At 39.3% G+C, this 23,793-nt stretch overlaps 1 protein-coding gene across 1 annotated transcript in view; it reads right to left on the reverse strand.

The window, feature by feature from the left end:
* The window catches only part of SLC13A1 (solute carrier family 13 member 1), a 216,986-nt gene extending 206,347 nt beyond the window's left edge, over positions 1-10,639 (reverse strand). Inside the window, exon 1 of the mRNA XM_082472351.1 lies at positions 10,566-10,639. The gene's annotated coding sequence lies outside the window, so the exon portion shown is untranslated. The remainder of the gene's footprint in view (positions 1-10,565) is intronic.
* Between the last annotated feature and the right edge of the window lie 13,154 nt (positions 10,640-23,793).

The raw sequence follows: 23,793 nt of genomic DNA on the forward strand, positions 1-23,793 counted from the left end.
ATTAAATAGTTATTTTATTTTAATGAAGAGAGAAAAAACATTTTTCTAAGGAAGAATTTTTTTAAATTAATTGATTTGTTCTCCAAGTTGTAAGACATTAGCATTCACATCTTGCCTCTGCTTTACAGCTAGACATCACTTTTATCATTAAGAGAAGGAAATTATGACTAGCACTCAACAGTAGGAATAGCACCTGGAAAAAATGAGTCTTTATCTCATTAAGGCTTTCAAAATGACTTCTGAGATGATGATAAATTATTTTACATTCCAGGAAAAGAAGAGACAACTGTAACTATAGTTACCAAGCATATCAGGGGCCCCTGCTTTTCAGAATAGCCTCCAGACAAAGTATTTATTCAAGGGAGTTGTTATGTAAACACACTGAGAGGCAGGAGGTTAGAGAAGGCTTTAAATGCACCTGTCACAAACATTTTAATATGCAACATTTCTTATCTTCACTTTTTTTCCTAAAATACTATGTACTTTGGAAACATCTTTTAAGAGATAGCCTCCCTTGAGTTGCGTAGGACAAAAACCATTAGATGGCCTTTGTTCTGGTACAACAGGTATTTATTTTCTAGACTTCACATGTCCAGGATGTAATGCTCATAGATGGCCTTGACTTGCTTAATACTTTTAACTGGAAAGAAGGAATTTCCTGTTGTTTTAGAAGACAGGAAGTAGAATGTCCAGCTTCCCTTGCCTCTAGAAAACACTCTCTGTACTTACTTCATGGGGATATAAAATTCCAGTGCTCTAGGTAACTTCTGGAATTAGAGATGTCTTTTCCCTGGGGCTGTGCTATAGGCTGTATTATTTATTCTACATATTGATACTCAATATATATTTGGCTTCTTCAGAGCATCTAAGAACATAGGATCTAAAATCAGGTACCTGGATTTGAACACTGGATACTTCACTTACTAGATATGTGAACATGACCAAGTTACTTAATCTCTTCAAACTCTATTTCCCCATCTGTAAAAAGGAGAAAATAGTAGTGTCTTCCTCCTAGGTCGGTTTTGAAGATTAAATGAGGTAACTCTCCAAGGCTTAGAATCTTCCAAGATTTCTCTACCAGTGTTAAGAAAAGAGAGGATAATCTTTCTCATTCTTCCAAGAGAATCAACAGGAAACTATTCTTTAAACACAAACACACACACACACACACACACACACACCCCCCTCCAAAGGAGAGGAGTGAAATTCAGAGTCGATATAATACCGAAGAAACTATTTCCCTAAAAAAAAAAAAAAAAGTACAAAGTGCCTAGCTACAAAGATAATAGCCTGATATTACTATGCACAGTGGCATGAGTTTCCTTTTGTTCATCTATTTGAGATATCTGGATTAAAGTCCTAACCTCAGGCTTTTCATCCTGGTAGGGTTTTAACTCCGTTTGGAGAGAACTTCACTTATCCCTACTGCCTTAAGCAGAGTTGAGGGCAACCAAGGAATATGCCTAGGGCTGCCCATGCTCCTCTTCCAGGAGCCAATAGAAGTCTTAGTATAAAGGAAGATTCTTGATTTTCTGGCCAAATTAGCATTATCTTATTGTTATTAGATGTAATAAATTTCAGTTAATTCTTTTTAGATTTTGTAGGTATAAATAATAGCACTGTACATTATGATAATGCAGATGCTTCTTATCTAATATTTATTCATGACCACATTCTTAGAGGGAGCAATTTTATATGTACACTTTAATTACTAATGTTGTTAAAAAATAAAGGTTCAAATATTAGTCAAAAATATTTTTTGGGGGGGCCTTCCCTGGTGGCACAGTGGTTAAGAATCCGCCTGCCAATGAAGGGGGACATGGGTTTGAGCCCTAGTCCGGGAAGATCCCACATGCCACGAAGCAACTAAGCCCGTGCGCCACAACTACTGAGCCTGCGCTCTACAGCCCGTGAACCACAACTACTGAAGCCTGTGGGCCACAGCTACTGAGCCTGCACTCTAGAGCCCATGTTCCACAACAAAAGAAGCCACCACGATGAGAAGCCCGCGCACCACAATGAAGAGTAGCCCCCCCCAGCTCACCACAACTAGAGAAAGCCCATGCACAGCAACAAAGACCCAACATAGCCAAAAATAAATAAATAAATAAATAAATTTTTAAAAATAAAATAGTTTTTTTGAAAATGACCATTAGTGTAATAGAAATAGAATGTAGATTTCAAATCACAAAAAAAAGAGTAATAAAATAATTTTATTCAATCAAGCAAAAGTCAGGGCAAAAAAAACAAGAAGAAGAATATAATGAAGACAGCATAGTAGGAATTAAATAGGACTTCTGCTTCTGGACTTGACAGAACAACTGGTACAAGTATCGTTCCCTCTCACGCTGTAAACAACTATTAAACTGGACAAAATATATGAGGTAACCATTGTCAGGGATCGAACAACAGGCAGCACAGGACTGTGATTCTCCGAGGAGGAAAACACACGTGGTGAGAGCCTCATGATAGCCCTGGATTCTGCTTGGGGTTACTTTTTACCTTGGCTCAAGGAGGTGGCCTCTAAGAGGAGTGACGAGCATTGAGGAGGCAGAGATTGAAGTTCCAAGTTGTTGAAGGGGTTGGCACTTAGCGGGAAGCTACCAGAGCTGTACTGGTGGAGGACAGGCGGAAGCCTGCATAGAGACTGAAGGTGGGTCATTGGGCTAGGCTGAATACGCACAAGATCAGACTTCGGGAAACGTAGCAGAGATTGTCTGCTAAGTTTGGGGCTAACTTTTGGTTCAGCAAATTCTGAAAAGGCATTTTCCAAGTGGTTAACATTCACTTGAAGTTGAGCACAGGGGAGATATTATTAAAAATTACCTTCATCCAGCCTCATCAGAAAATGTAAATAGGGGCTTCCCTGGTGGCGCAGTGGTTGGGAATCCGCCTGCCAATGCAGCGGACACGGGTTCGTGCCCCGGTCTGGGAAGATCCCACATGCCGCGGAGCGGCTAGGCCTGTGAGCCACAACTACTGAGCCTGCGCGTCTGGAGCCTGTGCTCCACAACAGGAGAGGCCGCGGCGGTGAGAGGCCCGCGCACCGCGATGAAGAGTGGCCCCCGCTTGCCACAACTAGAGAAAGCCCTCGCACAGAAACGAAGACCCAACACAGCCAAAAATAAAAATAAATAAAATAAATAAATTAAAAAAAAAAAAAAAAAGAAAATGTAAATAAACATAGACGCTACTAGATGGAGAAACTAAATGAGAATGCAGTTAAATTGGCAAAATAACCCAGAGTGCACAACAATCAGGTCCAAGTGTAATATTACACGTGAAGAGCTTCAGTGAGTTTCTTTAAACTTGTTTCAAGATTCACTTCCTAGTAAGTCATATTCAAATTATAGATCTCAAGTTTAGATATCTGTAGCTAATCAATATCCTAGCACATTTGCGACTCATTTCTCATTTGCGTGGGTCAGTTCTGTTCTTAATTTTGCTGGACTATCAGAGCAAGAAAAACCAGAGACCAATACTTATGAGCCCTGGTTTTCTCACGTGTAAACTAGAGGCAAATATCTGTGGGATCCAAACACAAAAGCTACTGCATAAATACTTTTTGATTATTTAGACTTATACTGCCAAAGGGGGCTATAAATTGCATACAGACCATAGTTTTATTATATTTTCCTAATTAACTCATTCAACAAATTGTTTTTTAGTATTAATATATGGCAGGTATTGTTGGGCACAGGAATTAAACAGTGAGTAAACCTAACAAAAATCTTAGCCTTTATGGAGCTTATAGATAATCGTAGTGTAATTAAGTAAACATGACCTAGAGGATTGAGTTGGCTTATTTTCTTTTTTTCCTGGCTGATATTTTTAGGAATAAGTTACCCTGGTTATTTTTTTCATGCTTTGGCTTTATTCCTTATCTTAACAATTTAGGCTGCTTATTAAAAAAAATTACATTTGATTTATTCATAATAGTCAAGCATCAATAAATAGTTTTAAACATGTATAATATACTTAAAAATTTGTACATACTGAGAATTTATTCTGAATTTAACTCAAAATGGATAAAAGTATCTCACCTGTTCATCACAGTTTTATTAGGGCAGGTTTTATTTTTTTGATTTTGTTTATACATATATTTAAATTTTTCTACAATGATTGTATGGTGCTTTCCGTTAGAAAAAGAACATTATTTTTAAGTCTTTAAATATAGTTCCTTATACTGTCTATAGAAAACTAGGTCATGAATAAATAAACATAAAACTTGCTTTTAAAAAAATAATATTTTTTTGAACCTAGAGGTCTACTATAACCTAAGCAAATAACTATATTTATATATTTATATTTATAACTTTGCTTAGCTATAACCTAAGCAAATTCTGCAATTTGTTGAGGCCTCTTTGGCTGAAAAATTAGGACATTTCTTAAAGCAACAGACTGGAGAAAAACATTTTTGTGAAATATACCCTGGATAAACAAGCTTTAACTTAGTCTTTTCTGATGTGCACTGCAATATATTTTTATATGAAGGAACACTAATCTGTATAAAACAAGTTTTCTGTTGCTTAAATAGAAATGCCATTACATCAGTGACAACTATCCTGAGTTTAAGAACTGCCCTGAATGAATACTGAAATCCTCCACTGTTAACACTCTCCTGAAAGGGACTGCTAAGGAATTTTTTTTGGGGGGGGCTGCGTTGGGTCTTCGTTGCTGCGCATGGGCTTTCTCTAGTTGTGGTGAGCGGGGGCTACTCTTCATTGCGGTGAGCGGGCTCCTCATCGCGGTGGCTTCTCCTGTTGCGGAGCATGGGTTCTAGGCGTGAGGGCCTCAGCAGTTGCGGCATGCAGGCACAGCAGTTCTGGCTCGCAGGCTCCAGAGCACAGGCTCAGTAGTTGTGTCGCACAGGCTTAGTTGCTCCACAGCATGTGGGATCCTCCCGGACCAGGGCTCGAACCCGTGTCCCCTGCACTGGCAGGTGGACTCTTAACCTGGAGTATTACTCAGCCATAAAAAAGAATGAAATAATGCTGTTTGTAGCAATATGGATGGACCTAGAGATGATCATACTAAGCGAAGTCAGAAAGAGAAAGACAAATACCATATGATATCACTTATATGTAGAATCTAAAATATGACACAAATGAACATATCTACAAAACAGAAACAGACTCACAGACATAGAGAACAGACTTGTGGTTGCCAAGGGGGAGAGGGGTGGGGGAGGGAAGGATTAGGAGTTGAAGATTAGCAGATGCAAACTAGTCAAAAATACTGAATTACAATGCTGTACACCTGAAACTAATATTGTAAATCAACTATACTTCAATTTAAAAAAAAATCAAACATAGAGTGTGTTCTCCATGTATTTTGTGTTCAAAAAATATTTTCTGAACACCTACATGTCTGGGCACTGTGGTTGGCACTTGGAATTTGAAAGGAAATAAGATAGACAAGATCCTTGTCCTTTGGGAGATAGATTAAGAATAAATTATGTACATATTTTGATAAGTGTTTTAGAGGAAATAAATGGAAAGCTGAGCAAGATGGATAATTTAGGCCAAAACTCTCCTCTGGTATAAAGAAACATCAACATAACATTTCACCAAGGAGTACAAGTGAAGGTGGACTTGCACTTCCAATGTGTCATTGTGGTGCTAGTGTAGGGTGAATTGTGCCCCTTCCCCAAAACTGGTATGTTGATGTCCCAACCCCAGTATCTGTGAATGTGACTTTATTTGGAAATGGTGTCTTTGCAGATATGATCAAGTTAAAATGTGGAAATAATGGACTAACATGGGTCCTAATCCAACGACGAGTATTCTTATTAGAAAAGGAAAAATTGGACAAAAACACACACAGAGGAGAAAGTCATGTCAAAATGGAGGCAGAGATGGGAGTTAGGTACCCACAAGGCAAGGAACACCAAGGATTGCTGGCAACCACCAGAAGCAGAGAGGAGTGTGGAACATACACTCTCTCAGAGCCTCCAGAAGAAACCAACGAAGATGACACTTTGACTTTGGACTTCTGGCTTCCTCAACTATGATAGAATACATTTTGTTTGAAGCCACTCTGCTTGTAGTACTTTATTATGGCAGGACCAGGAAACCAAAATAGGTGCCAGTGGCTTTATACAAGGGGACGACCACATAGGATGTTTTCTCGATTGTACTATGCAGAATATCATTTTTAAAAGAGAGAACAAAATATCAACAAAAAGGAAAGATTGATTTATATTGGGCAGACCAAAACCAGCTAAGAGTCCCTTCAATTCTTGAAATTCTCTGACTCTTAAACCAGAAAAATTGTGTAGTCGAGCAATTATCCACTCAATTAGTCCTCACGAGATCAACTTACTAACACAGGAACCCACTGAAATGGGGCATGCTAGCCTCGCAGTCTGAGTTGGGATGGCTTTACTTGTGCTCCTTGGTGAAGTATTACATTGATGTTTCTTTATACCAAAGGAGAGTTTTGGCCTAAATTATCCATCCTGCCTATCAAAATCAACAAAACCACACGTGTTGCATAAACATGACTTTAGTGTTCATATAATTGTGTTTTTTCAGAGTTTAAATACTTAAAATCCTTTAAACCAGGGAAACTTTCATTTCTCTTCTGGGATACATATATTTCCAGTGTAAATTTTTTAAACAAAGAAAAATAGCATAAATCTTTTCAGCAACTATAATTTAAACTTGAACCAAATAAAAGTGATTTGGTATTTTCTTGGAGAGACATGCTCCTACGAAGCAGAAAAGGAAAAACAGAAATAGTTTTAAAACAAAGAACTTGATTTGTTTAAGACAAACATAAACAAAGCAAAACAGAAAAGGTCGTGCCCCCAACCAAACACCACAGAAAATGTCAGCATAACAGAAAATGTCAAAAGAGAAAAAATTTAACCTTTTTTAAATCCCATTCATTTCCCACAGACTTTAAGAATCTTTCCTTTTTAAATAAAAATTTTCTTCCTTTTTCTTATTGCAGGAAAGAATATAAATCAATCTGGCACTGCCCTATAAAACTCAGACTTACACTAAACAGAAGCAACACAAGTGTGAAACGATCTTCCCTTTCCCGGTGCTGCCTTTCCTTCAAGGGCCTTAGCGCATCAGTAACAGAGACCACTTACAGTCCAAGGTCATGCAATATAGAACAGAATGAGCCTTAAGTGTAAGTCCACCCTTCCCTTTGCCCAGGGCGATACAGCAGAGTGGAAGGGCTGCCATTTGCACAGCCCCAGGGGTGCCCTTCCCATCACATAATCTACGTTTGCAGTGTCTCAGCAGAAGGGTTCAGAGCTAACCTCTCCAGGGAATAGGTGGGAGCCAGTGTGGCTTCATTACTTATTAACCATGTACCTTAGCAAGTTATAATAGTTAACCTCCTAAGCCTCAAATTCCTCATCTATTGAACAAGATAATAATATTCCCTATTTCATAGGATTGTCAAAGGGCATAAAATAATGCAAATACCTGGCATTATAAGAAGGAGCTCAACAAATCACTTATGTATTGTTAATATATATAAGCTTAGGAGATGGAAAGTGAGAAAAGGTTAAACCTCCCTTCTGGGTCTCTCCTCTACAAGTATGTTCATATATTTGTTCCCACCCCACTTCCTGACATTCTCATCTCTTTTGTCCTCACAACACTTAATTAAACAGCTAAAAATAAAAATTAAAAAAAAACAGCTAAAGCTCCAGTTATGAAAGTGATATATGCCCTTGATAGAAGACAGCTGTTGCCTCAGCTACTTATGCTGATAGAGATTCAGCTTCCAATTTCCAACAAGCCTTGAGAGGCATTCAAGCCTCTGCACTGATGTTCTATCAGTGGCCTGGAGAAGTGACCAACATGAGTGAGGAGAGAGTGAGTTAAAGACACACGTAAGCTGGAGCCTTCATGTATGCTCACCAATAGATGAACATTTGGGGAGTTAGTAACCATTTGAGTGTCCTGTCTGCCAAGACAGTGGTGATTTTTGACCAAAGAGCGAAAAGTCTCAGGCAGTCTGCTGGTCCCTCAACCACTAAGCCTAAAGATGTGCGCTGAATTGCAGCTACATTAAATGTATCTCTTTACCCATGAACCAACACAAAAGAAGCAAGCTGATTCTGGGTACCTCCCTTAAATGCCAGCTGGTGTGTCAACAATCTTGGAATGGAGCTGTTGAGCCAAGCATCAGTTTTCCTCAACAAATAGTCCTTTGAATATGTGCTCCATTAGATCTATGTGAAGGCATCAACTATGAAAGAGTTTCTTATATTAAGTCACAGTAAATTTTTTAACTTTCAGAATTAATGTTTTTGTCTTCATTCACCCAGAAGTAAGACTGGTATTATTTTGGCAAGCCTTAAGATTAAGTCCTAGCTTTGACAGAAATGAAACAAGTAAAAATTTTAGTGAGCTTATATTTGGAATTATGTGTCTTAGGAAGAGTGGGTCATTTTTACAGTTTGTGTTATGTATCCTAAGAAAAGTGCTGGAAGATGAGTTTGGATAAAAATTGCAAAGAACAATTATTTTGAAATGAAATTAAAATCTCGTTATTTTCCATCAATCACAAGCGTGTACTAAGTGAGATTTCATTTGTCAGTTAAGTATAATTTTTACAATTCAACCAAAAATTATTATTTTTAAAACCTACTGGAATATAGCATACTAAAGAAAAATAATTAATTAAAATGTTAAATGTCTTATGAAATTTCTTGCCTTTGCTGCATGAGCTGTCAATATCTTTTTAAAAAGACAAAACAATCATCCAGTTTAGAAGGACAGCTCTGGTTATTAAAGAGAATGGTCTTCCCAACCTACAAAATTGTAAAAACAAAACAAACAAGCAAAAATAACCTACTGTGTGTTAAAAAAACAAGAATTTATTGTTGGAAACCTGTGTGAAAGCTGGTCAGAGAGACATATTCCACTCATGTTTTATTGTATGGCCTTTGTGAAATGAAGGCTAATGTTTCCTTAATGAACTGCAAATAAACTAGAAATTATGCTCATTTAGTTATTCCTAAAGTTGAAGATTTACTGTGACAGATAATAAAACACTTATAGTTAATGCTGTGACTATGGCTCTCAGAAAAGAATTTATCTATAGAGGCATAATAATTAGCCAAAACCACTTTTTTGAAAATGTCCAGTAAAAAAAAGCACTATATTGAAGTGTTTATTATCTCACAATATATTTCAATTTATAACTAATGCATCCTTTTTCTATAATACACTATGAACTTTTAGAGAGAAATTTTAGACAAAACATTTCCTTTAAAATTTTTGTAGAAATGTATCCATGGACAGAATAATTTTTAAATGTCATTAAATGAATTGAAATTCACACTGTATTGGCCATCATTCTCTAAATGATAGAGACCAGATTTAAAACTCACTTAACTCCATGGAAATTCTACTTAAGAAGGGGAAAGAATTAAAGGTTTATTCTGAATTTTATGTTTCCCTGTAGTAAAGATAACATCAAGAATTACATTTAATGCTTACAAAGCACCAGACATAACGCCTGGTGTTTCATGCAGCATTTTGTATCTTCATTTTGAAGTTGCAAAAAATTCCATGCAATAAACTGAAGTAACTTTCCCTGGCACCCACTTAGATAAGTAGCAAAACTGGGATTTGAAACCAGAGTTCTGACTAGGAACCAGTGCCCTCATCCACTGCACTACAGCCTCTAAAACTGAGCACTTTGATATGCGGATTCTATGCATAGATGTGAAAACAGTTGAGGTCAAGAATAAAATTTCCAGATATGTAGCATGATCTGAAAAATTAATGTTTTTCCAGTTGGTAATGAAAATGCAAAAGCTGCCCCCTGGAAGACAGGAATATTTGATATTTGTGCCCTTATTCATAAAGAGATCAAAACTGAGTTGATTTCCTCTTTATTCCCAATTCTATCCTGCCTTCAAGTCTCCATTATATTTCTCAGGATTCTGTTCTTAGCCCTCTTTTCTTACTTGCAGTCCCTATTTCCTTGTTTCCATCTATTTTTGATGATTCCTAAATTTATAACTCAGGCTGCACCCACCCCTCTCCTGAGTTCCATTCTCCAACCCCCAGTTGCTTCCTGTACATCTCCATTGACGTATCACAGGTGCCACATCCTAAGCAAGTCCAAACAAAATCTACCATCTCTCTTCAAGCCTGCTTCCTTCCTCCATCATCAATTCCTCTTGATCAGTGCCATCTTTACCCATCAGCTCTCTCAATTTAAAACATCAGGGTCATCTTTTCTCTACCTAACTATTTTCAATTCAACAAACAATTGATCATTTAAATCTAACACATTCTGCTTCTAAGGTGTTTCTTGTATTCACTATGTCTTCATACCTATTCTGGTTCAAGCCCTTAACACTTCTTTTCAGGACTATTGCAGTAGTCCTAAATGGTTTCTAATCTCTTGCTCTCCAATTAATTCACCAAATAGTAGGCTGTGATATTGTGATTTATAATGTAGAACTCAACTAAAATGGAGTCACTTATGTCAGGGACAAAGTGGAGTTGGCCAATGCAGGTGCATTAAAGAAAATGAAACTTAACCTAAACTGACATCAGTTGAGGGAATTTATAGCTCACCTTAGAAATCAGCAGAGGACACCAGCCAATCCCCAAATGCCAAGTCTGTTCACACCATCTCTGGACTTCCTTGTTTGTCTAAATCAGCTACCCAGATCCAAATAAGGAAGAAGACCACAGGCAACCAACCAACTGAAAAAGACAATAACTTCCAATTTACCCCATAAAAAACCCTTGGTCTGTGAGCAACTCAAAACTCATTGCCCCCATAGCCTCGAGTTTCTAAGCTTGCCGATCGAAACCCTTGTAATATACTCATATTTGGGCTTTGGTTTTACTTGGTGTGCAGAGTTTGGTTTCTGACAATATTAAAAAAATGTATATCTGATCTTTCCCCATTTCTGGCACAGAGCTCCTAAAACACATGGAATTTCTATGTGATGAGAGCATAAAAATGTATTTTCTTATGTTAATGACATGACTTTTGGAAAATGTTTTAGGATGGGGTCAGTTGCCAGTAGAACCAAGCATGTGATTAAAGGGCTGGAACTTTCAATTGCCCCCTCCTCGCCCCATCTCCCACTCCATCTCCAGGCAGGAAAGAGGGGCCGGAGAATGAGTTCGATTAGCAATGGCCAATTCTTTAATCAATCATGCCTATGTAAGGAAGCCTTTATAAAAACCCAAAAGGAAGGAATTTAGACTGCTTCTGGGTCGTTGAACACATGGAAATGCTGGGAGAGTGGTGCGCCCCAAGAGGGCATGGAGACTCAATGCCCCGTCCCACCTACCTAGCCCTGTGTATCTCTTCATCTGGCTGTTGATTTGTATCCTTTAATATCCTTAGCAGTAAACTGGTAGTCTAGTGAGTAAATGGGTTTCCTGAAATTGGTGAGCCATTCTAGCAAATTAATGGAACCCAAGGAGGGGGTCATGGGAACAGCTGATTTATAGGCAGTCAGTCAGAAGCACAGGTACCAACCTGGACTTGCATCTGAAGCCCAAACAGAGGGGTCTTTGGAACCTCCAGTCTGTTGCCAGTTAGTCAGAAGCACAGGTAGAAACCTGAGCTTTTGAGACTGGTGTTTGAAGTTGGTGGGGAGTTGGGGGGGGTGTTGTGGGCAGTCTTCTAGGAGTGGTCCTTTAACCTGTGTTACCTGATGCTACCTCCTGGTAGACAGTATGAGCTGAGTTGTGGGGCTGGTGCTGGAGCATTGCCTGGTGCTACGGGAAATCCGCCCCCCACCATGTGCTGAAAATTGGGTGACCAGAACCTTGCATGGGCACAATAATTTTTCTAAAGAACAGAACTATTCATGTCACTCCGCTCCATAAAACCTTCCATAGTTTCCTATTAAGTATACAATGAGATCCAAATTCCTATTCAAGGGTTACAAAAACTCCTTACACCTTAGTTCCAGCTCATCTTTTCCCTGCAATCCCATTTCTCTACTGCACTATTTCTATCATGCATCCTAGCCACATTGTTGCCCCCAAACCAGATACCCCGACACCTCCAAGCCTTTGTTCATGATGTTTCCTCAGTCTGGAATGCCCTTCTCTACCTCTGCTTGAAATTTTTCTTAGTCTCTTAACTGACACCATTTCTTTGAAGCCTTCCCATAACTTTCCCATGCAGCTGGAAAAGTAAACTCCTCTGTGAGTCCATAGCTCTCTATACACGGCTTCATTATATTGTGTTATAATTATCTTGCAGCGTCTATTTCTCTTGCTCTACTATGACTTTCTTAAAAGCACTGGCTATGTATTAATTACCTTTGTGCTCAAAATAAACATTTCTCAAATGAATAGTACTTACTGAGGCTAAACATTAAACTTTCATAATATCATATATTTTAGAAAAGTACCTGTTCAAACTAATCTGTTTGATTAGTTCAAACAGATTTTTAAAAGGAAGATTCTGTTCAAACTAATTTTTTTTATTTGTTTATTTTTATTTATTTATTATTTTTGGCTGTGTTGGGTCTTCATTGCTGCGTGCAGGCTTCCTCTAGTTGTGGTAAGCGGGGACTACTCTTCGTTGCGGTGCGCAGGCTTCTCTCGTTGCTGAGCACAGGCTCTAGAGCGCGCGGGCTTCGGTAGATGCGATGTGCGGGCTCTGTAGTTGTGGCTCGTGGGCTCTAGAGCGCAGGCTCAGTAGTTGTAGTGCACGGGCTTAGTTGCTCTGTGGCATGTGGGATCTTCCTGGACCAGGGCTCAAACCCGTGTCCCCTGCATTGGCAGGCAGATTCTTAACCACTGTGCCACCAGGGAAGCCCCAAACTAATTTTTTAAAAGGAAGATTTCTTCCTTCATTTCATCTTAATTTCTGCAAAGTGAATAAATAGTTGCATTTGACAGTTATCTAAGCCTCAAGTATGTTTTTTCTGAAAAAAAGTTGCTATCTCTAGATCAACAAGTTTTTAAAATATTTCTGTTAACCAAACACTATCAAAATCAAAATAAGTGAGAGTAAAAATGTTCCTCTTAATATCTGGCTCACTGTTTAATTTAGTTTGCATTGACTGTTTTTGTGAGTTGGGGACATATTATTAGACTTATTAAGGCTATCTGCAGAGACATATATCCTTCAAGGTTTTCAAAATGATAGTAGAATAGAAACAAGAGAACAGATTTAGCAGTGAAATCAATGGGTCCACATCTAGCTAAAATCTCTATAAACATCTTTAACAAAGACATCAGATTTTCTTGTTGCCAAAATGTCACCATTATCAGCAGCACAGCAAACAAAAGATAGAATCAGTGTTGGCGACAACTGGACTAGGGTTATAAGAAGGCAGTGGAGACTAGTTTGACTGTCACCATGGCGGCTCAAAGCCTTTAAGGTTTACAGATACATTTGGAATGACAACCTCAAAGTGGTCTGATGGACAATGTCTTTGAATCTAGAAATTGCAATTCTTCTCAACAATCTCGCTATAGAACCATTAAGGTTTCACAACTGCTTGGTATTCTTTTGATCATGCCTCAGTGCCTGAGAGTCAAAGTTGAGTGAACACTTTCCTTTAAACTTCTTAGGCTCTGAGAAATACCACGATTATGATCTCTAACTTGGTTAACCGTTCCTCAGGGTTAAAAATCATTCTTTTTTTTTTTTTAATATTTCAGCTTACTTTTTTTTTTTTTTTAACTTTGGGTTTATTTATTTTATTTATTTATTTTATTTATGGCTGTGTTGGGTCTTCGTTTCTGTGCGAGGGCTTTCTCTAGTTGTGGCGAGCGGGGGCCACTCTTCATCGCGGTGCGCGGGCCTCTCACTATCGCGGCCTCTCTTGTTGCGGAGCACAGGCTCCAGACGCGCAGGCTCAGCAATTGTGGCTCACGGGCCAAGTTGCTCTGCGGCATGTGGGATCTTCCCAGACCAGGGCTCGAACCCGTGTCCCCTGCATTGGCAGGCAGATTCTCAACCACTGCGCCACCAGGGAAGCCCCTAGGAAAGCCCCTAGGAAAGCCCCTAGGAAAGCCCCTAGGAAAGCCCCTAGGAAAGCCCCTAAAAATCATTCTTAACTGTCTGCTTTCATCCCTAACTCAGGTTTAACAGATTCATTTTTAATAAATAGTAAAGACTTAAGCTAGACCTTGATCTTAGACACCTCAAGTCCTTTAAAATGCTAACTTATTTGTCCTTCCACATTGGTTTATGAAAGGGAGAGGATAAAGACTAAAATGTCCAACAGAAATATAGTGAAGAGGATTCACCCATTTAGCTTCTTAATTCTACTTTCTTGATCCCAAAACAGATGCAGTACACTTTTAGCAAAAGAAGGAATTCATGTTTTCATTTATTAATTAATTCACCTATTCAAAGGACATTAATTAGACACATTCTCAACACCAAGCGTTTTACTTAGGCACATAAAACATTAAAAAAAAAACTTTTTGGGGGCTTCCCTGGTGGCGCAGTGGTTGCGAATCTGCCTGCCAATGCAGGGGACATGGGTTCGAGCCCTGGTCTGGGAAGATCCCACATGCCGCGGAGCAACTGGGCCCGTGAGCCGCAACTACTGAGCCTGCGCGTCTGGAGCCTGTGCTCCGCAACAAGAGAGGCCGCGATAGTGAGAGGCCCGCGCACCGCGATGAAGAGTGGCCCCCGCTCGCCGCAACTAGAGAAAGCCCTCGCGCAGAAACGAAGACCCAACACAGCCAAAACTAACTAAATAAATAAATATATTAAAAAAAAAAAAAAACTTTTTAAATAAATAAGCTGCAGTCCCAGCCATTGGAAAGGTTGGGAAGATGGTCAGTTAAGGCGCAATTAGAATATAATGCAATACAGTGTGAGGACAGCTCTGATAGAAGCAACGTGGATGCTATGAGAATACCATGAAAATGGCGCTCAGCCCACAGAGGGGCTGAAGGGATGAACAAGTCAAGGAAAGCTTCACGTATCAGACGATCTCAAAAGTAAGTCCAGAAAGATGAGTGCGGATTAATCAGGAAAAACAGGTGAAAAGGGAACATTCCTGGCAGAAAGAGCTGGAAAATTCGTAACAGTGGCCATTTTGGGAAGTGAGCTAGGCCACTGTGGCTGGACACTAGGGAGAAGGGCCAGATGAGTGGGAGTGGCTGGGCGGAAGCCAGGGGAAGCCAGGAGGTAGTCAAGGCACTCCACCGTGTTCTGCATTGTCCTGAAAGAGGGGGACTTGAGGATGTTTAGATGGTGGCTAAGATCACCAGCCAGGTGCCTTTTGCTCAGGTTTTGGTCATACTTTTTAAGAAAGTATTTGTATGCAAATGGTACTTATGTATCCATTTCACTTCTTGCCTGCTAAAACGACCTGGATTTTTGTGATAGTTTCTTCTTACACAATAGTATGCATAGTTTTGTAAATATAGGCTATCTAGATACAACCTAAGGAAAGAATTACCCATTTCCAGGTTTCCTACTTTTGTTCATGCTGTTATCTTACCTATAGCACATTCACCAACTTTATTCTTCTATCTAAACTGCTCCAGGTTTTCAATCCTGCATCAAGGGTTTTGTTCGGTTTGGGGTTTTGTTTTGTTTTGTTTTTACAAAGTTTTCTCCAACCCCATCAGGCCACCCGGATTTTTCACTTCTTTAACCTATGATCTTACTTTATGAATGTGCTACATCACCATGTTCTCAGTGTCATCGGCATCGTTGCTAATTACTCGAGTGCCCCCACAAGTAGAGTTTGAGACAAAGACTTGGGTAATTTTTGTTTGGGAGGTGACGCCAGGAAGCCAGAGTAAGCAGTAAGGAGAGTAAGACAGAGCAGGGAAAATAACCTGGTAAAGTAGGTATTGTACAGCTGGTTATTGCTGTGAGCACCTGGGATTTAACCTCATTGGGAACCCTTGGCAAACCACCTAGAACACACCACAGGATTCGTATTTAAAATCACAGCCCAGCTGACATCACCGAGAGAGATGGAGATGGGAGAGTGGGGAGATGGGGAGAGTAAGTTCTCCTGTGAAGTCAGATTATCAAAGGGAATGAGCTGGGCGGAGAGGAGGTGGTGGCTTCAAAAGCAGTGCTTGAAATTGAGATTATAGACAGTTTCACTGTAGTTCTTATGTTAGCTCCCTTATTGTAGGAGAGCTTCTTCTCTCCTGGTGAGAAAAGGAAGCCCAGAGTAACTACTGCCCCTCTCTGTGCCTTAACTCACTCTACCCCTGTGCAGGTTAATGGTTTATATGAATGTAAATTTGGAGGAACAACCCATGCTTCACTCAGCTCCACCCTTTTTCCTTTTGGAAGTACCTCCTTCCAGAGAGTACCAGCTCTCCTGTGCCCTCATACTGTAAGGATGCAGGGCTACCTCTGTCATGGGAGGGAGGGGAAGAAGAAAGGCCTGCTCCTGCCCAGTGCTGCTAGGGATAACATGCTTCCTAATTCTTGGGTTCAAAATTGGAAGTTCACTTGGCTTACGAACCTAAAATTCCCATGGAAGATGGGAAAGGGAATTGCTGCTGAGAATCTGAAACCCCAAGCTGATCCTATTCTAGAATATATGCCTCTTTGAGGTGGTAGAATCTTCAGCTTAAAAAAAAAAAATTTTGTTTTTTTGATTAAGAAGAACAAGCCTAAGAGTCAAATGTGAGTGAACCTAGAACCCATATAGGAAAGAGCCTTCTTCTCATAGAGGCTAATCTAAAGGGATAAACAGGACTGTTTTGAAGCCAAGAGTGGAAGAGGGCGTGCTATCAAAACAATCATAAACTCATCATTTAGGATCTATAGTATGCTTGCAGGGAATACTAAAAAGAACACAGTTTTGGAGTAAAACAAAGATCCCAGTTCTACTTTCGCCATTTGCTTGTAAGCTTCTTTAAACCTCATTTTGTCATCTATAAAATGGGGCACTAACACCAAACATGCCAGGATATTATGAAGATTAGAAATGTGTGTGTAAATGTATCACAGCACCTTGTGTTTACAAGGTAATCATGTAATAAATGGAAGCTAGAAGAAGATGTCTCATTATAAAATGAGAAAAGTGATAGAGATGGACTGAAAATGACTGTGCCATGATTTAAACCTATGCCAAGAAAAGGAAGTACAGGAAACTTGCCTCAATTGGATATAGTTTGCTTTCCCCAATTATTCACAACATAAGGAGGTTTAGTTCTATCCTAGAGACACGAGCCAGCCTCGCATGGGCAATGTGGGGAAAGCGGGAAGCTGGTGTCTGTGGACCTCAATAGATGTCTCCAGGAGTTAACCTGAGTCCTCAGGTTATAGCAGATCTGAGAATATACCTAGCATCAGTTTAAAATCTAAATATGACAAAATGCGAACTCTGTCTAAACATTTCATTTTTGTTTTCTGAATCCTTAACAGATACCCCTAACTTAGACTCCACTGAAAAAATATTCATGAGCCTATAAACATCTTCTCAAATGTACTCAGCTAAATCAAAATATGTTTAAGCAAATCTATTCCAATCTTTGGTTATCCCCATATACTAATATTTCTCTATTTTAAATAATTTAAATTAGAAATTTCACTAACATACTGAGATAAAATGTTAATCAATGTGGTAACCGTGTATAAAATGAACTTTGTCATGAAAATAAAAATATTTATTCATTCACTAAATATTGACTGCATGCTGAATAAGTGTACTGATCTTGGCACCAAAGATACAGCATGTAGGCCTTTCTTTTGGTTTCTCCTTGATGCTAAAAAGATTCGATTGCAAACCAATTTGTTCAACTGTAATTCAAAAATGGTATATCAATCAAAGGGTGATTGGAGAATTGTGGCAGGTTTGGAGTCCCATCAAGGAGACAGTCTGGTGTAACAAACAAAGGATGGACTCTCCTTTAGAGACTTGGACCCTAACTAACATTTCCACTTTTTAGGTTTTTTTGTAAGTTACATACTGACTCTGTACCTCAGTCTTGGTCTGAAAGATGGGTAGAATAAGCATCAGAGAAAATTTGTACAAAAAATAATTTTAACTAGATTGCAAAAGCAACCAATTATGAAAAAATTAACTAGTGAATGTGTTCGTCTCATGCCTTAAAGAAGACTTACGCTATGAAGAGAATTGATTTAATTCACATCATCCGCATCTGCCTTTTAACAGTTCAAAAGGCTTCTTCCTACTTTTGATGTTTTCTTGCCAAAGCATGTTTTTTTTTTTCAGCCCTACTGCTATTATCTGGATGGCAGACATTTCTTTTCTACCAAACTAGAGAGAAAAATTCACTAGATTCATTTAGTTTTTCTCTAGGTATCTCTAAAAGTTAGTAAAGTAAACTTTACCTCCACATTTATTTTAATTAATCCCTATTCAAGGATTTTCTCTGAGAACACAACCACAGCTTTTCCCAAGGATACCATCATTGACTGTCTGTCAGTTACAAAGCAAACCCTTTTGAGTTTGCTCAGGTTGCACACTTATATAACCATTTCATTCCAAGGATCGCTGAGACCTTTGCTGGCATACACACCACTAAGCAAACACAATGTATGGAAATTCAGATTGACCCAAAAGATAAATGGAGAACATTTTTCTTTACAAAAGGAATTGCTATAGGCTTTGTTCTGCTACGCTGATGCATATCATCAAACACATTTTTAAAAAATTATTAAATGCTACCTGTAAGTCCACTCTGTTAGGTGCAGTGGAGAATGACTGACTGCCCCCAAGAAATTTACAATTAGAGTGGGGTAGAGTTACATAAAAAACTAACTGTATCTCAAAAACTTTAAATCAATTAGAAATAGGGGTTCAACCAACATATTGTAAATGTGGAAAAAAGAGAATAATACATTCTGATTGAAATATTAGTGAAGATTTGGTAATTATCATATCATAAGCATTAACATGTCAGAAACATTTTGATAAACTGGTGCAACAGACTGTCTTGGTGGCCTGCTCATATCTCCTACCACCCCTTTTACTGGCTTGGTTGATGTACCCAAACCCTAGTCACTGTAGGGTGCTGCAGCTAACAGTTCACACGGCCAATCCTCCGTGGAGGCTTGCCTGTGGATGACTGAAGCTATCTTTTTTTGTTTGTTTTATTTTATTTTATTTTAACATCTTTATTGGAGTATAATTGCTTTACAGTGGTGTGTTAGTTTCTGCTTTATAACAAAGTAAATCAACTATACATATACATATACACATATCCCCATATCTCCTCCCTCTTGCGTCTCCCTCCCACCCTCCCTATCCCACAAAGCCAGAGCTGATCACCCTGTGCTATGTGGTTGCTTCCCACTACCTATCTATTTTACATTTCATAGTGTAAAGATGTCCATGCCACTCTCTCACTTCATAGGAGCTTACCCTTCCCCCTCCCCATGTCCTCAAGTCCATTCTCCACATCTGCGTCATTATTCCTGTCCTGCCCATAGGTTCTTCAGAACCACATTTTTTTTTTTAGATTCCATATATATGTGTTAGCATACGGTATTTATTTTTCTCTTTCTGACTTACTTCACTCTGTATGACAGACTCTAGGTCCATCCACCTCACTACAAATAACTCAGTTTTGTTTCCTTTTATGGCTCAGTAATATTCCATTGTATATATGTGCCGCATCTGCTTTATCCATTCATCTGTCGATGGACTCTTAGGTTGCTTCCATGTATTGTAAATAGAGCTGCAATGAACATTGTGGTACATGACTCTTTTTGAATTATGGTTTTCTCAGGGTATATGCCCAGTAGTGGGATTGCTGGGTTGTATGGTAGTTCTAGTTTTAATTTTTTAAGGAAGCTCAATACTGTTCTCCATCGTGGCTGTATCAATTTACATTCCCACCAACAGTGCAAGAGGGTTCCCTTTTCTCCACACCCTCTCCAGCATTTACTGTTTGTAGATTTTTTTTTTTTTTTTTAAATTTTATTTATTTATTTATGGCTGTGTTGGGTCTTTGTTTCTGTGCGAGGGCTTTCTCCAGTTGCAGAGAGTGGGGGCCACTCTTCATCGCGGTGCGCGGGCCTCTCACTATCGCGGCCTCTCTTGTTGCAGAGCACAGGCTCCAGACGTGCAGGCTCAGTAATTGTGGCTCACGGGCCCAGTTGCTCCGCGGCATGTGGGATCTTCCCAGACCAGGGCTCGAACCCGTGTCCCCTGCATTGGCAGGCAGACTCTCAACCACTGTGCCACCAGGGAAGCCCTATAGATTTTTTGATGATGGCCATTCTGACTGGTGTGAGGTGATACCTCATTGTAGTTTTGATTTGCATTTCTCTAATGATTAGTGATGTTGAGCATCTTTTCATGTGTTTGTTGGCAATCTGTATATCTTCTTTGGAGAAATGTCTACTTAGGTCTTCTGCCCATTTTGGATTGGGTTGTTTGTTCTTTAGATATAGAGCTGCATGAGCTGCTTGTATATTTTGGAGATTAATCCTTTGTCAGTTGCTTCATTTGCAAATATTATCTCCCATTCTGAGGGTTGTCTTTTCATCTTGTTTATGGTTTCCTTTGCTGTGCAAAAGCTTTTAAGTTTCATTAGGTCCCATTTGTTTATTTTTGTTTTTATTTCCATTTCTCTAGGAGGTGGGTCAAAAAGGATCTTGCTGTGATTTATGTCATAGAGTGTTCTGCCTATGTTTTCCTCTAAGAGTGTTATAGTGTCTGGCCTTACATTTAGGTCTTTAATCCATTTTGAGTTTATTTTTGTGTATGGTGTTAGGGAGTGTTCTAATTTCATTCTTTTACATGTAGCTGTCCAGTTTTCCCAGCACCATTTATTGAAGAGGCTGTCTTTTCTCCATTGTATATTCTTGCCTCCTTTATCAAAAATAAGGTGACCATATGTGTGTGGGTCTATCTCTAGGCTTTCTATCCTGTTCCATTGATCTATATTTCTGTTTTTGTGCCAGTACCATACTGTCTTGATTACTGTAGCTCTGTAGTATAATCTGAAGTCTGGGAGCCTGATTCCTCCAGCTCCGTTTTTCTTTCTCAAGATTGCTTTGGCTATTCAGGGTCTTTTGTGTTTCCATACAAATTGTGCACTTTTTTGTTCTAGTTCTGTGAAAAATGCCATTGGTAGTTTGATAGGGATTGCATTGAATCTGTAGATTGCTTTGGGTAGTATAGTCATTTTCAGAATGTTGATTCTTCTGATCCAAGAACATGGTATATCTCTCCATCTGTTTGTAACATCTTTAATTTCTTTCATCAGTGTCTTATAGTTTTCTGCATACAAGTCTTTTGTCTCCTTAGGTAGGTTTATTCCTAGATATTTTATTCTTTTTATTGCAATGGTAAATGGGAGTGTTTCCTTAATTTCTCTTTCAGATTTTTCATCATTAGTGTATAGGAATTTAAGAGATTTCTGTGTATTAATTTTGTATCCTGCTACTTTACCAAATTCATTGATTAGCTCTAGTAGTTTTCTGGTAGCATCTTTAGGATTCTCTATGTACAGTATCATGTCATCTGCAAACAGTGACAGATTTACTTCTTCTTTTCCAAATTGGATTCCTTTTATTTCTTTTTCTTCTCTGATTGCTGTGGCTAACACTTCCAAAACTATGTTGAATAATAGTGATGAGAGTGGACAATCTTGTCTTGTTCCTGTTCTTAGAGGAAATGGTTTCAGTTTTTCACCATTGAGAACGATGTTGGCTGTGGGTTTATCATATATGGCCTTTATTATGTTGAGGTAAGTTCTCTCTGTGCCTACTTTCTGGAGGGTTTTTATCATAAATGGGTGTTGAATTTTGTCGAAAGCTTTTTCTGCATCTATTGAGATGATCATATGGTTTTTCTCCTTCAATTTGTTAATATGGTTTATCACATTGATTGATTTGCGTATATTGAAGAATGCTTGCATTCCTGGGATAAACCCCACTCGATCAAGGTGTATGATCCTTTTAATGTGCTGTTGGATTCTGTTTGCTAGTATTTTGTTGAGGATTTATGCATCTATGTTCATCAGTGATATTGGCCTGCAGTTTTCTTTCTTTGTGACATCTTTGTCTGGTTTTGGTATCAGGGTGATGGTGGCCTCGTAGAATGAGTTTGGGAGTGTTCCTCCCTCTGCTATATTTTGGAAGAGTTTGAAAAGGATAGGTGTTAGCTCTTCTCTAAATGTTTGATAGAATTCGTCTCTGAAGCCATCTGTTCCTGGGTTTTTGTTTGTTGGAAGATTCTTAATCACAGTCTCGACTGAAGCTATCTTGAAGCCATTTGCCCCATTGCCAATGGCCAATTATTGACTAGACAGGAGTCTAAAAGCCTCTCTTCCTGTCTCAAGGTGGGACAGTGCTTGTGGTGCAATTTACATTCCAGAATTCCCCACTGTATCATGATGATGACCCTTCCTAAAACTACTAGGGATTGGATTCTTCCACAGCTTCTTCTCCTCTATATTGTTCCACCCCTCAGATTTTACCCTGAAGCAGCTACAAACCCTGAGCTTTATCAGCTGGAACCAGGAAAGTATGCCTGGGGAGGATGCTAAGGGTGCTGGACCAAGGCTGGCAAAATGTAAGACTGCATAAAGCAGAGTTTATCAATATGGGGGCCTCTCCACATTAGACAGATTTTAATGTCCTGGTAAGAGCCCCAGTCCTAAAGCACTGCGAGGAAGGCTCTTACACACTTGAGAAAGTGTTAGCTCCCATTAAATGGGTAGCAATACCAGAACTGTCCTGGCAGAGTATGAAAAAGGATCATAGGCTCAGAGGAGTGGGCTTGCTAGAATGGGTCTATTATATAAGTCCTCAAACTCCTAGTGGACTGTGTTGTTTGGAACTCTCAGAGGACTGTCCTTACTTGGTGGACTAGCTACTGGTCTCAGCCTCAAGGAACAGACCCTGAGGGCAGCAAGCCTTGTCCTGTAGGGTGGATCTCTCCAGAGTGTATTTTAAAGGGACCCCTGTTGAGTGTGGCCAAATGGACAGAGTCTGAATTCACAGATCAAGTTTCCTTTAAAAATTAAAATATATGGGAAATAAGCAGAAAAAAATAGAAGGGAAATTAAATCCTTCCAAGAAAATCAGTGAGATTGGAAAAATGATTCTGAATTAATCAGAAATGCTCTCTCCTCCTTAAAGAAAGGCAGCAACAATGGACATTGATCCAATTCAGAGGTTTTGTGTCAGGGCCAAGTCAGGACCTGCATCCCCCAGTCCCTTCACTGTTCAGCCTAGCGTCTTGGAGTGGGAGATTAGGGACTTGCCATGTAAACATGAGACTCTGGAAGCAGCACAGAGCAAAACCTCTACATGCCGGTGAAAGCTCTTTCCCATCAGGAAGGAAAACACTGTAGATGGTACTGAGTGTACCATAACAAGAGCAATTACAGCGAGAGAGATTACAGCCTCAAGGATCAGTGCTTCTGTTATTCTGTCACAGAAGGAGCATTTGGAGTCACTGACACATGGTGTGTTGCGAAGAAACATAATGTTGGCCCCAGAGATAGGTGTTCCAGAGCCATGAAAAGTATGGCCCTCCTCCTAGCAACATCTGTCACCTTTGCTGTGCCCAAAGTGTTGTTACTGTAGCTTTTTTCAGAATATATTTTAGGCAAGATATCACATGCACATCGCCATCGACCCCATTACAGCATTTGCTGAGACATATGGGAAGAAGAGTGAGGAGCAGGCTAGCACTGGAAAAAGTGAGAAAAGAGCAGAGCCAAGATTGGTTCTCATTGTTAACCCAGAGTTTACCCAGAATGGAATCCGAGAGGCAAGAATGTTTGCAAAACAGAAGATATGTTAGTTGTTTTTATAACATAAATCTCTTGAAATAAACTCTGTCCAAAAGCTGTCATACCTGTGTTTGAAGATCATATAAATCAGGACAACATATACAAA

The sequence above is a fragment of the Balaenoptera physalus genome, assembly GCF_965194825.1.
Source record: "Balaenoptera physalus genome assembly, chromosome: 8".
Classification (NCBI taxonomy): Eukaryota; Metazoa; Chordata; class Mammalia; order Artiodactyla; family Balaenopteridae; genus Balaenoptera; species Balaenoptera physalus.